The sequence below is a fragment of the Apodemus sylvaticus genome, chromosome 18 (assembly GCF_947179515.1).
Source record: "Apodemus sylvaticus chromosome 18, mApoSyl1.1, whole genome shotgun sequence".
Taxonomy (NCBI): domain Eukaryota; kingdom Metazoa; phylum Chordata; class Mammalia; order Rodentia; family Muridae; genus Apodemus; species Apodemus sylvaticus.
In genome coordinates, this window is record NC_067489.1 from 29,002,489 (window position 1) to 29,016,421 (window position 13,933).

Sequence of the window (13,933 nt, forward strand, 5' to 3'; positions counted from 1 at the left end):
TGAGACAGCACAACAGTTTGAGAAATCAACTGAAATATTTTAGAAAATTGCTTTGAATATCTTCACCTTACTTTGTAAAGGCCACTGGTCTCACAGAAACAAAGGGCTAAGCAACATGACTCCCATAGGCATTTTGAAGTGAGTTTAATCAAAGGAAATGTCCCCGGTGTCAAAGCTTGCCATGAACAGTGCTTTATCTGCGCAGGAAATTCCACTTGGCAGAATTTAATGCTAAGGCTGTAGAATCTGCGTACCAACAGAGTAACTATGCAGGGCATTGTCTTTAAATGAGCACAGTATGCGGAATAAACATGAAGAATGTTCTAGTGAAGCCATTTCAGTCGTCAAAATATGTTCTCTGTATCTAATATTCCAGGGGACTTAGACACTTTCAAAGAGTCCTCACTGAAACAGGAACCTAGCATAATTGTCTCTGAGAGGCTCCACTCAGCAGCCAATGGAAAAAGATGCAGAGATTCATAGTCAAACATTAGATGGAGCTTGGGGAGTCTTGTGGAAGAGTTGGGAGGACTGAGGTACATGAGGACAGGGACGTCACAGGAAGACTAGCAGAGTCAACTAATCTGGACCACTGGGGACTCCAAGAGACTCAATCATCAACCGAAGAGTGAGCACAGGCTGAACCTAGGAACCCTGCACATAAACAGCAAATGAGCAGCTTGGTCCCCAACAACAGGTCAGGGGACTCTCCCTGAATCTGTTGCCTTCCCGCCTGTGGATCCCCATTTCCCTAACTGGACTGCCTATTCTGACCACAGTGGGAGAGGATGTGCCTAGTCCTGCAGCAACCTGATAAGTCAGGGGTAGGGGGAGGCTATGGAGGTGATACTTACATGGGGGCGACCCCTTCTCATAGGGGAAGGGGAGGGAGAGTTGGGTGGAGATTTTGCATGTGGGGGTAGTGGGAGGACAGGATGAGCTGATATTGGGATGTAAAGTGAATAAATAAGCAAAATGTTTTAAAATGCCCAAACAAGAAAGAAAGAAGGAAAGAAAGAAAGAAAGAAAGAAGGAAAGAAAGAAAGAAAGAAAGAAAGAAAGAAAGAAAGAAAGAAAGAAAGAAAGAAAGAAAGAAAGAAGGAAGGAAGGAAGGAAAAGACACTACCATGTTTGTAGCTATATTCCCTTCTTCCGAGAAATTTACCACTTCTAAGAACATCAAAGAGCATTGAAGAATCAGCATCGTGGAGATCCTTCAAATTGCCACCTAATGCTGGCAAAGCACAAAGAAACTATTTCTATCCAAATTTCACTGAAATATACAAATTCCTAGATTTATGAGCCACATACTATACCATTATTATAACTGTGTATCCAAATATAATCTTTGAAGAACTAAAATCTTTTAAGGAACTTTAAAGATAACTATTGGTTTTTTACCCCCTCTATTGTCCTTCTGTCCTGCTTAGGGTTACTATTGCTGTGATAAAACATCAGGATGGATGTAAGCTGGGGAGGAAGGGGTCTATTTGGCTTACATTTCCACATCGCTGTTCATCACTGAAGGAAGTGAGGGCAGGAACTCACTCACTGGAGGCAGGAGCTGCACAAAGAGGCCATGGAGGAATGCTGCTTACTGACTTGTCCTCTAGGGCTTCCTCAGACTGCTTTCTTCTATTGCCCAGGAATACCAGTCCAGAGTGGTACTACCCACCCATCAACCAACAATAACCCCAAAAAAACCAAAACACAAAAACACTCCCACAGACTTGACTGCAGGCTAATCTGGTGGAGGCAATTTCCCAGTTGAGACTCCCTCTTCCAAGATAACTCTAGTTTGTATTGACAAACCATTACCCAGCACACCTTGCTTCTGCATGCGACAGAAAACATGCAATAGTTGTCCTCATGGGGGTGATCTATTTCACTTAACATGATCTCTAGTTCCATCTCATTTTGGCAGATAGCATAATTTAATTTTTTAATGACCAGGAAAGCTCCACTGTGCATATATACCAGAAGTTCTCTATCCAATGTCAATAAGTACCTAGGCTGACTCTGTAATTTGGTCTCTGTAATAAGCATGATGTGGAGGTTATCTCTATGGTAAATTGACTGATTATATTTGTATATACTCTGAAATGCTATGGCTAGTTCATATAGTATTCTAATTTTATTTTTATGTTTTAGTTTTGAGATTCCTTCATAATGATCTTCATAGTGTTTGAACTAATTTATAATCAATTCCCTGAAGCAGTATGTAAGGGATGTTTGCCTCCCACATTCGCTCCAGCATTTGTGATAATTTGCATGCATGGAAATAGCATAACACAATCTTTGTACAATTAGTATAAGCTAATAATTATAATTTAAGATAGAGAACTAAATAGTATCAATTGTTCTTTTGGGAAAAAGAGATTAAAAACCAGAAAACTGAAGTTTCTTGCCCAAGTTAGAGAGCTTGCTAAGAGACCTTGGACCATGTGGTTTGCAGAAGACGGGTGAAGGCAGAAATCATAAACGTCAGCAGAATTACCCAGATTCAGAAAGACAAACATGGCTTGTCTTCTCCCATATGCAGAATCTAGATACAACAGCAAAAAACACAGGGAGATAGACAGGGGCATTTACACTTCCTTAGAATGGAATGCATTTGGCTTGACTTTTTTTTTTTTTTTTTTTCTAGAGAAAGAGTCAATTTTCTATTGACAGCTGATATTGTTACACAGACAACTTTGGCATTTGGGAAAGGGTGTTTTAAAATAGTTCTAAATTTTATACCCATAGAAAAGTCTCTCCCATGTGTTTTTCAGTCTATGGGTACCCATCACATTTCTGCCAGGTATTTTGATATTTTGAATATTTTATAAAATATTTAATCCTACACAGAACCATAGCAAGGTACAGTATTAATTTTAACCACTCTATGGTGATAAAAAGTAACCAACGGCTCCTAAAATGACACTGGCCATTTCTAAACATCAGGAGAATTATTTTCATGAATCTCTCAAACTTTTCTCACCAATGGAAATACAGTGACACTTCAATATATACATACACACATATATATATATATTCATTTTACACATAATGTGCAATTCAAGGTAAGAATATCTGTCTACTCAAATACTTATCTTTTCTAGTGTAAACATGCAAAATATTTTCTCCCAGAATTTTTGAAATTTGCATTATTAATATCTATTTCTACTTTACTGGCAACAAAATACCAGAAGCTCCCTGAACAATAGCTTCATAAACTTTGACCACGTTTACTGATGCCCCTGTGCCCCAGTATTATTAATATTATTCCACTTTCACTTTCCATAGGACCAACTGCTTTAGGTTTTATGGGTGCACAAGTAAAGCTTTTAACAATAGAACAACTAATATCACAAGAAGGGTTCTTTGGATAAAGGGCTGTCCAACCAGCATAACTAGCTTCCGGAACTAATTTTCCATGGTGAAATGAGTAGTTTTAAAGATTTACGGATGAGCTAAAATCTTTAGATGTCCCATTTGTATGTAAAAAAGAAAATAGGTGTGTAATATATTCTTCAAATTTACCACTAATATTGGCACCTAAGGCTGTTTGGTATCCAGCTGATGGACCAGTTATAAATAACATTGACTCTATCTTACTTCAGAAAATGTTTAAAAATTAATCTCATTGAAATTGCTCACTAGAAGTAAGAACACATAAACGAGGCAGCCTCATATAAGAAGATCAGGGTCCTGGTTTTGCTGAAGTCAGGGCTGTGCTTGTCAATGAGTTGTTACACACCTGGTAGCCAAGATGACACGCATGCCCCATGCATCCTAATTTTCTCTGACACTTCTTTGACTGTTACATATAATCTAACAAGTTTGTTATGGAAAACTCCATGCTGTCCAGTTAGTTCTAAATGTAATCCCAGGCAGCATCCTGGGATTCTTAGAGTCTGATATGGTCGCACTTATATAGGTGCACATACAACACATGAAGAGAAGAGAATGAAGAAGTTCATGCAGTACATGCTTCATTCCAAGATGGTGGCCCTCTTCTGAAGGTTCTGGAATTCTTAGCTGATAGGACCTACATAGAGGAATGGGTCACTGGGATGGCGGGCCCTTGAGGAATCTTGTTCCAGGACACTTGTTTCTGTTTCTCTGCTATCAACCATGAAGTGATACCATGACCTTCATCATATGCTCCAGCCATGAAGTTCTGCCCATAAAACCCCACACTGAATCCTTTGAAGCCAGAGGCAAATGTAAACTTGATTTTTAAAAATTTTTTAATGTTATATATTTGTTCTCAGTAAAGAAAAAGTAAGACAGAAAATATACTTTTCTGTGACAGCAGACTGGATGTTTGTGTATATCCATATAAACTGACGCGCAAAACACCAACTTAATCTAATATTCTGCACTCTAAATACAGAATGTAAGTGATGATACATACTCAGAAATCATGGATTATATTACAATCCTGTTTTCATCAAATCCTTAACACTTTATTTTATAAAACTTTGTGAAGGGAAGAAAACCTTAAGGATCTCATTCAAACAAGTTTTAGAGTTATTCAAACCAGCTCATAATAGAGAATTGATTTATAATTTGTTGGGTTTTTAAAATTATTATAAAAATTACCTCTCACAGAAACTTACCTTGGTTTTTCTTTAAATATCAATAATTTTTTAAAATTGCTTTCCATTTGTGTACCTTTCATGGGAATTACAGAGAACGTCAGATTAAACACTTTAAGCTTATTTTCAAAACAAAAACGGAATAGCTTTTAAGGGTTGAACTTTGGATAAGTTGCCAGTTTATTCCCTAAGTCTCTTGGATCCTGATGCAGGAAGTTCATTAGCTCTAAGTTAGGTGCATGTCCACAGTCTGATTCAGCATGGCCTGAGACAACTGCTCAGCGTGGATGAAGAAGCTGCTCCCATTGTCCAAGTCCATTTGTTTGCCTGAATCCTTTGCCTCTGTGCAAAAAGAGCACATGGGATAGACTCTGGGTGATGAGTTACAGGGCTTCTACTCCCACCAGCGTTATTAAAAGTATTGTGGAGATGAAATCACACTGTTTTCCAGACCCTGCAAGGCCAAACTGCTGTCACACTTGATGTGTGAATTAAACTCCTAACTGTGAATTTTAACAAATTAGATGAATTTAGCTAATTTTGTGATTCATTACTGATAACTCACCAGTCTGTTATATTTCTGGAATTTTCAGACTCTGGGGAAATCTTTCTAACAGGAAGCTGCTGTAGACAAACTGTATTCTCAACATCTTTTATTAAGCAGGTCAAAATAAATCCTGGTGGCCTGACACCAGCATGGGTATCATTTTCCATGTATATTTGCACTTGGGTTACTGACACGACCCTTGTTTAGGGTTGCATGATACATCTCCCACCAACAATCCTAGGTCCTGGTCTGAATTACATACATTACCCTTTTGTTTTTCAATTTATTTAGGCTTTTAGGAATGAAGAAAGAATTGTGGGAGCTTCAAGGTCAGTCTTTTAAGACTTTTTATCTTATATAAAATGAGGGGTTACATGAAATCAAGAAACGTAAAGAGGTTATTGAATTATTTTAGGATAAGGACATAAAAGATAGTTGAAGCTTCCTGTCCATGGGTTTGGCATTTATGGGCACTTTCAGTAAAGGTTTCCAATGGCAGATGAAGGAACAATCTCTACTACTTGACATGCTGTTTTAAATGACACACACAATAATCAATGGGAGAAAATGACCCTGCTAACTTCACATTCTCCTATCTTCTGTATCTGTCTGTCTCTGTCTCTGTCTCTGTCTCTGTCTCTGTCTCTGTCTGCCTCTGCCTCTGCCTCTCTCTCTCCTTCTCTCCCTTTCTCCCTTTCTTCCCCTCCCCTCTCTCTCTCTCCTCTGTGCTCTGATTTGGATAGATGTTACTCAAAAACATATATGGTAAAGGCCATGACTAAGAGAGGAAGTTGGGTCACTGGGGACAGGCATCTGAAGGGGGCGATGGGACTTCAGTTCTTTCCTCTTCCTCTTTGCTTCTCCATCAGAATGTTGTGATGCTTTACCCTGTGCTGCCACTGTGATGGAAGGCCTGTCTTGCCCGGACCTGAAAGCAATAGGACCAAATGCCCATAGATTAAATCTTCTAAGACTATGAATGGATAGACTTTTGGTTCTGTAAATTGATGAATCTTAGATATTTGTTACAGTAGCAGAAAGCTTACTAGTAAATTCAACTTTCCCAATTCCCATCAATAAAATGGACGTAGGACTAGGTATTTGTAGTTTGTTCTTAACACTATAACCCATCTTCTGCATACACTCCCTAAGAGTTTCTGAAGTGTCCATTTTAACCAGAATTCAAGAGGATTTTATTGTGGGGTTTTGTTTTGGTTTGGTTTGGTTTTGGACAGGATTTTACTGTAATAGTTCTGGCTGTCCTGAAGTTCCCTGTGCAGACCAGGCTGGCCTCAAACACACAGAGATCCAATTACCTCAATCTCCCAAGTGCTTGAATTAAAGATGTGTACCACTCCACCTGGCTCCAGAATTCACTGGGTTTTAAATATGGAGCTAAATTGAGAGTGGTTACATATCATTTTTTGTAATTCACTTGATATTGCTCATATTGGCTATGACCCCATTTTGAAATTAGATTCTGTTGGAAAAACTGAGCTACTGAGCACACATTTTGGGGAAATTACCCTTTTCTTTGTGTTTGTAATCCTCTAACAGATACCAAGCAGTAAAAAGGAATCTCCAGCCGAATGGCTGCTTTTCATTAACTGGGTCACCCTTCATGTCTAGAGGGCTGAGCTAAATTGGGACTTCTGTATAATACACTATCAGGGGAAGTCTGAGATCCAATTTAATAACTCCCAGATACCTTTTGGAAGGAGCAGAACTGAGTAGTTCAATGTTGTTCTAACTCCCAGAATGCACCAGTGTCTTTAACTTCCCCAAAAAGCAATCCCTATCTCTGTGAAGAGCTTCTTAAACCCAAGATGGAAAACAACAAACAAATAAACAAACAAACAAAAAAGGGCTAGAAAGATGGCTCAGCAGTTAAGAGGGTTAAGAGCACTGACTGCTCTTCTAGAGGTCCTGAGTTCAATTCCCGGCAACCACATGGTGACTCACAACCATCTGTAATGAGATCTGACACCCTCTTCTGGTGTGTCTGAAGACATCTTCAGTGTACTCATATATAAAGTAAATACATCTTTTTTTTTAAAAAAGACAACATATTTTAACTTGTTTATTACATGCAGAAATGCTGTGTCCAGTCTGAGCAGTGTGGGGTTAGCTCTTCACTTAATTACCTAAGGACTAAGGTTTTGTTTGTCTGTAAACTTAATAAAGGCTAGTCATCCTGTCTTATAGCTTACCCAAAGATTGCTGTTATGATGCGCCATTTGTTTCTTTGCAGTTTGAAGGGTCCTCATGTGTGTGTTCTTGAGCTTTCTGCTGGCGCCTTCTTTTTCAGTAGTCACCCTTCTTGGTGGGAAGACTCAAGAGGTCTGGGTGCCTTGCCTAACTGTACTAAAGCATTGCCTCCATCCACTGTGTAGCCAGATATGAGCCACAGAGGCGACTACTCCACCTTGTGTGCTTAGAAGTTGTGTTCACTGGTAAAAGGATTTCTTTACTTTTCAAGAAAGTCCCATATTTCGTTTACCTAGCTCCTCATGTGTGCTTCTATAAAATGCAAATACAAAAGATTAATAAAAGATGCTTATTATTCTTAATTTTGTAACAACTATAAAAGCATTTCTCTGAGCTTAATGGCTCAGCCACACAACAGTAAAAGAATTACACAGAAGTAATGTATTTTCTCACTTCTGAATGTTGGGATGTTAGGTCTATGTCTTTCTCAGAATTTAAAAGGTAATGACATATTAAGACATTAGTACAGCAGTACAACACAGGCTCATGGATGAATTTGTGAGGGTGATAGGTCAGAAACACAGACAGGCATATTAGTGTCTTTCCGCAGTATGAAAATTTATTAAAATACAATAAATTCACAAGCGCCGTCAGTTTTGTCAGCTGCTATTTGCTAACGAATCCCAATTTTTCTTGATGCCTGCTCACTAACAAACACAGGTTATTTTATTTCAGTCCTAACCAACATCCACTCTTAGGTCACTCATTATATATTAACACAAGGTACTATTTTATCTGCTTTCGTTGTCTCTGTCACTGTGTATGTATGTGAGAGAGAGAGACAGAGACAGAGAGACACAGACACAGAGATACAGATATATATATATATATATATATATATATATATATATATATATATATATATATATAGAGAGAGAGAGAGAGAGAGAGAGAGAGAGAAAGAGAGAGAGGGAGGGAAGGAGGGAGAGGGAGAAAATGGCTACAAAAGAGATCATGAAGCTGCAGCAGAGTTCACAGACTTGAAAGGGACAAAGGCAAATAGCTGATTGAGATGCAGAGTCTCTGTGGGAGGTGGAGGTGTGAGGTAGAAGCCTTGTTGGAGAATCCCTGGAGATTCCAAGCCACAGATTACAGAAGTGACCTAAGGTCCACTTCTCTGGGTCCAGGCAGACAAATAGGCATAAAGGTGATCTGATGGACAGGGCAATTCAAGTTACCCACATCATCAGTGTTTGACTGGATAGCTGGGAGTTATCTGCCTTTTGGTTCTTTGATGAGCACACTGAGTAATCAGATGACAAGTCAGTCATCCCAGTGTTAGGTGTCCTCTTTCTTCCTGGGGTCCAGGTAAGGATGTGGTACCCTTTCCCTCAGTTTTCTGTGTCTGATTAGATCTCAGGTCTGGTTTCCCTATGGTTTTCATATGCTTCCAGTTTAGTCCAACAAATGGATAGAGTAATAATGTTTTCCACCTTAAGAATAAAATGTCAGTCTGTGCCTTGTGGGTGGGCAGTACAGATAGATGGTGCACAAACCAGGTACGGAGCCATCAGGTTCTATGTCTGTACTCAAAGTACAGTGAATTGCTCCCTGTAAAATAGCATCTCTCTGAGCAAGGTACAGCCTGAAAACCCCCCGTTTTACCCAACATGAAGTAACCTTAGATCACAGCACAGCTTGATCTCAACAATGAGCACGCATACTTATGGAAATGATTCATGGGCAAAGACTCACAGAACTAAATACTGTCTGCATAGGTTACACAAGGAGGCTAGACTTGGGAGTGACAGCTCAGAAATAAAAGAATACTAGAGGGAAAAGAACCTTCTAGAAGTTAAGTAGGGCCAATGGAGTGGAACAGAAGGCCTTCGTTTATGTATCTGAAAGGTCTTCAGAGACAACCTTCTGAATTCCAGATTAACTGAGTCAGCATCAGGGACCCTCAACTGAAAAAAATAATAAAATAAAGTAAAACATCCAGCCCCAAGCCCTTCCAAAACAACCATGTTTACAGCTTAGACAGGAAAAACCACAGAATAACAATCGTGGTTATGTGTTGAAGAGCGTTGTTCCATTTCCAGGTGGTGAGAGATATTAGCTTCTGAGGACGGTCGCAGAGGGAATTCACAGAAATTGCTCTGAAGCTCTTAGAAATCACACTCTTGCAATCACTCAAAATGCAACAGGAGCGAATGCAAACAAGCAGAGTAAGGTCTGTCTCCTCCAACTGTCAGTCCTCCCTGATGCTGTGGTGGCGGCAACACTTCTATGCCAACATCTTTTCTCTATTCCTACCAGGTAAAGAGGGGTCTGTTGGTCTGTCTGCTCCACTCCACTCGCTCAGCATTAATCAACACTAGTTCAAGTGGTAATTTTTTCCTTTTTATTACTGATATGATTTCTCTTCAAATACAACCCAGATAATGCCATCTCATTGAATAAGTCATGAGGTTGTAATAGGATATCATAACTTTTCAAACCCTAAAATGAAATAAAAAATCTAGTCATTGATAATTAACCTAAAATCATTAAGTGAAGGGCTTGGAAAAGTACGGAATAAGGATGGTTTCAGGTTTATGATATCTGACCCCACTGGCCAAATTTAGCATCACAAAAGAGAGGCCATTAGTTCACCCTCCTTCAAAAATTATTTGACTGGATTTATAGAGTATTCTTGTTAACCAGAATCTGTATTTAACTATCAGTATACAGAAGCACTCAAGGGCTAAAGAGCTATCCTAAAGAAAACTACAGTGACATAGACAGCAACATCTAAAACATCAAAATATTTAAAGGATCAAATGACCCCATTTCTTCAACAAATAAAAGGCAAGAAAAAAATACAGGAATATTCTATCAAGTACTCGAGTCCTTTTTTTCTTTTAACAATGAATTATTTTCACAGTACCTAGCAAAGGTCAGAGAACAGAAAGCTTTGTACTTTCCTCTAATCATCTTGGTAACTGGGTGAATTGATACCCTATTCACAACTCTATAGCATGCTCTAAACATGTCAAGGAAATTAGGCACTATTCTGATTCTAAACACTCATTCTGTGACCTATTACTATTAGACCATGCATTTCAATTCAAATTGGATAACATTTTTCCTCAGAGGAAAATTCAAGAAGATTAAGGGAGCTATTTTCTTAAGTCAGAAAGCACAAAGAGAAAAACAAGCTTTCTTCCCTGTGTCTGGTGCTTCTGATGCATGTCATGAAAAGAATTCCAAACGGGAACCTTTTGCCAGGTACAAATGTGGCTGCTATGGTCTGAGACTAGCAAACAGAGACAACCCATTAGAAGTCTGATGCCTAATTCAATCACAGTTCTCAGCAACTTCTGTCCATTGGCTGAGTGCAAATATCTGCATCTGACTCTTTCAGGTGCTTGTTGGGTCTTCCAGGGTACAGTCATGCTAGGGCCATTTTTGTGAGTGCTCCATAGCCTCTATAGTAGTGACAGGCCTTGGGACCTCCCCTTGAGCTGCATCCCACTTTGGGCCTGTCGCTGGACCTTCTTTTCCTCAGGCTCCTCTCCATTTCCATCCCTGTAGTTCTTTCAGACAGGAACAATTATGGGTCAGAGTTGTGACTGTGGATTGGCTCTCCTCTCCCTCATTTGTTGCCCTGTCTTCCTGCTGGATGTGGGCTCTATAAGTTTCTTCTCTCTACTGTTGGGCATTTCATCTAAGGTCCCTCCCATTGAGTCCCAAGAGTCTCTCACCTCCCAGGTCTCTGGTGCACTCTAGAGGATCCCCCAACCTCCTACCTCCCGAGGTTGCCTGTTTCAATTCTTTCTGCTGACTCTCAGGGTTCATTCCTTTTCCCTCACCCAATACCAGATCAGGTTACCCTCTCCCTCCCCACCCCCCAGTCCACTTTCCCTCCAGGTCCCTCCCTCCCTACTTGTGACTGCTTTCTTCTCCCTCCAAAGTGCAACTGAAGAGTCCTCACTTGGGCCCGTCAACTTGTTGACCTTTTTGAGTTCTGTGGACTGTATCTTGGGTATTCTGTACTTTTTAAAAATTATTTTTGGCTAATACCCACCTATTAATGAATACATGCCATGTATGTCCTTTGAGGTCTGAGTTACCTCACTCAGGATGATATTTTCTAGTTCCATCCATTTGCCTGCAAAACTCAGGATGTCCTTGTTCTTAATAGTTGAGTAGTATTCCATTGTGTAAATGAACCACATTTTCTGTATCCATTCTTCTGCTGTGGGACATCTGGGTTGTTTCCAGCTTCTGGTTATCACAAATAAAGCTGCTATGAACATTGTGGAACACATGCTCCTGTGGCATGGCTGGGCATCTTTTGGGTATATTCCCAAGAGGTGTATTGCTGGGTCTTCAGGTAGATATACTTCCAATTTTCTGAGGAACCTCCAGATTGATTTCCAGAGTAGTTGAACCCATTTGCAATCTTATCAGTAATGGAGGAGTGTTGATTTTTTTCCACATCCTTGCCAACATGTATTGTCACCTGAGGTTTTGATCTTAGCCATTTGATTGGTGTAAGGTGGAATCTCAGGGTCATTTGATTATTATTTCTCTGATCTCTAAGGACTTTGAACATTTCTTTAGGTGCTTCTCAACCATTCAAGATTCCTCTGTTGTGAATTCTCAGTTTAGTTCTATAACCCATTTTTGAATGGGTTGTTTGGTTTTAAGAGCAGTGTTTGGAACTAGTTAGAATGACCCATGAGATTGAGTCTGATGGAGACAGACTCTGGCAGTCGCAGTCAGTCACTGGCATTCTGGAGACATCTCAAGCTTGGCCGATACTGAAGAGATCCCAGTACAGTACAAAAGCAGAAACAGAGGTTAGATTTAGTAACTCCACTGTTTCTTTTGTTTTAGATTTCTTTTTAAGAGTTCTTGTTTTTTATCGGTGAGCATCAGCTTGTGAACTGTCAGGAAAATGAAGTCTAATGTATAAAGTTTGATTTAAAATGATCAAGACAAGGGGGAAAGGAGTACAGATTTAGAAAACTGAAAGAAAATTGACATGGATAACAAAGTTCAGTGATGCACTCACGTCTTCTTTATACTACACTTTCCATTTTATGTATCTTTGAAATATTTTGTGATGAAAATATTTAAGAGATTTTTCTTGACAAAGAAATAGAATCCACAGCATTTTGCTCTACCAAAGTTGCTAAACAGATGCATTGTCAGAAGCAGGTAGAGGATATGCTAGAGATGTCAGCAGTTTGAGTACAGAAGCCAATGCTACTTCTGTTTTATGTTTCGCTTTGGTCCCTTTACTGGTGCAGGAGATTTTTAAATTTGCAAGCTCTGGATCCCCTTCCCACTTTCCATTAGGGTTTGTTTTCTTTCCATTAGTGATTATAAGGATGATTACATTTGAAAGCACAGGTTATTAAATATAATTGAAATGAGTATGTCTTGAAGGATAGGTTGACACGATATAGAATATATCTCTGGGTTTTGTTGAAAAAACTAACTGGCACTTTCCAAATAATTCGTATTACTTATCAAGAAAGGGCTAATATTCTTCTTATATAAGAGCAATGAAAATGCTAATGTGTGAAAAATTAATTTGAAAAATGATAATCTGAAAAGTTTCATGTATTATCAGTAATCATCTTATAATGTGTCAGAGTGAGCATAATACCCACCATCCTTTAGGAAACTGAAAACCTTGGACTAATATTGACCTGATTAATAAATAACCATTGAGTAGCCTCATGATTTTTGAGGAGGATTACATTTTAAAACATAGGCTATTTAGAATACTTTAGACGCATGTGCCTTGAAGCAGATGCTGACATGACACAGGGTGTGCATCAGGTTAATTTGTATGAAATTATAGCCAGTTCCACATCCTGCTTCCCAAGGTTCATTATCTCAATAGATTCACCCGCTATTTTTCCCCTTGCCTTTTCTTTGTTGGAGTAACTGGGCCACTGATCCTCCCCTCCCTCTTCTGTCCTTCTCAATGCCAACTGACAAATTACTCACTGTTTGGTGGCACCCACGACTGGGTACTTACATCCTAATCCAGCTAGTCAGTGGTTTCTATTAGATTATTTACATTGTGTTGGTATTAAATGAGAACAGAACAGATATCCTCTTGTACTCTCTGGTTTGTTGCCTTTTCTATCTGTGAATTCAAATCAATTCTGAATTTTGTGCCTACTTCGGCAGAGCGCAACTTTGTGGAGATCCAGAGAACAAATTTCTGTGTTTCTCTGTTTACTTTTCTCTGTCGCTGAAACTACACTCTATAATCCAAGCAGATCCTTTTGCTCTTACTGTCAAATATGAAATGGTTTTCTACCTATGGGGGAGTATATTGAGGTAAATTTTATTTTCTTAAAGGAGCCCCAGTCTTAATGCTTTATAGAAAAATCACAGAAAAGGAAACTTAAAACTAAGCTTAAAATGATTTCTTCAGAAAGCATGAGCTAAAAAATATTTCTGTATAAAAATTCAAGTTTACACAACCAGTTCTTAATAATCTTTGGTTTAATAAGTTGAGTTAAAAAATCCAGCTACATATCTATTTCTAAATTTAATTAGTATGAAATATAATAGAAGAATA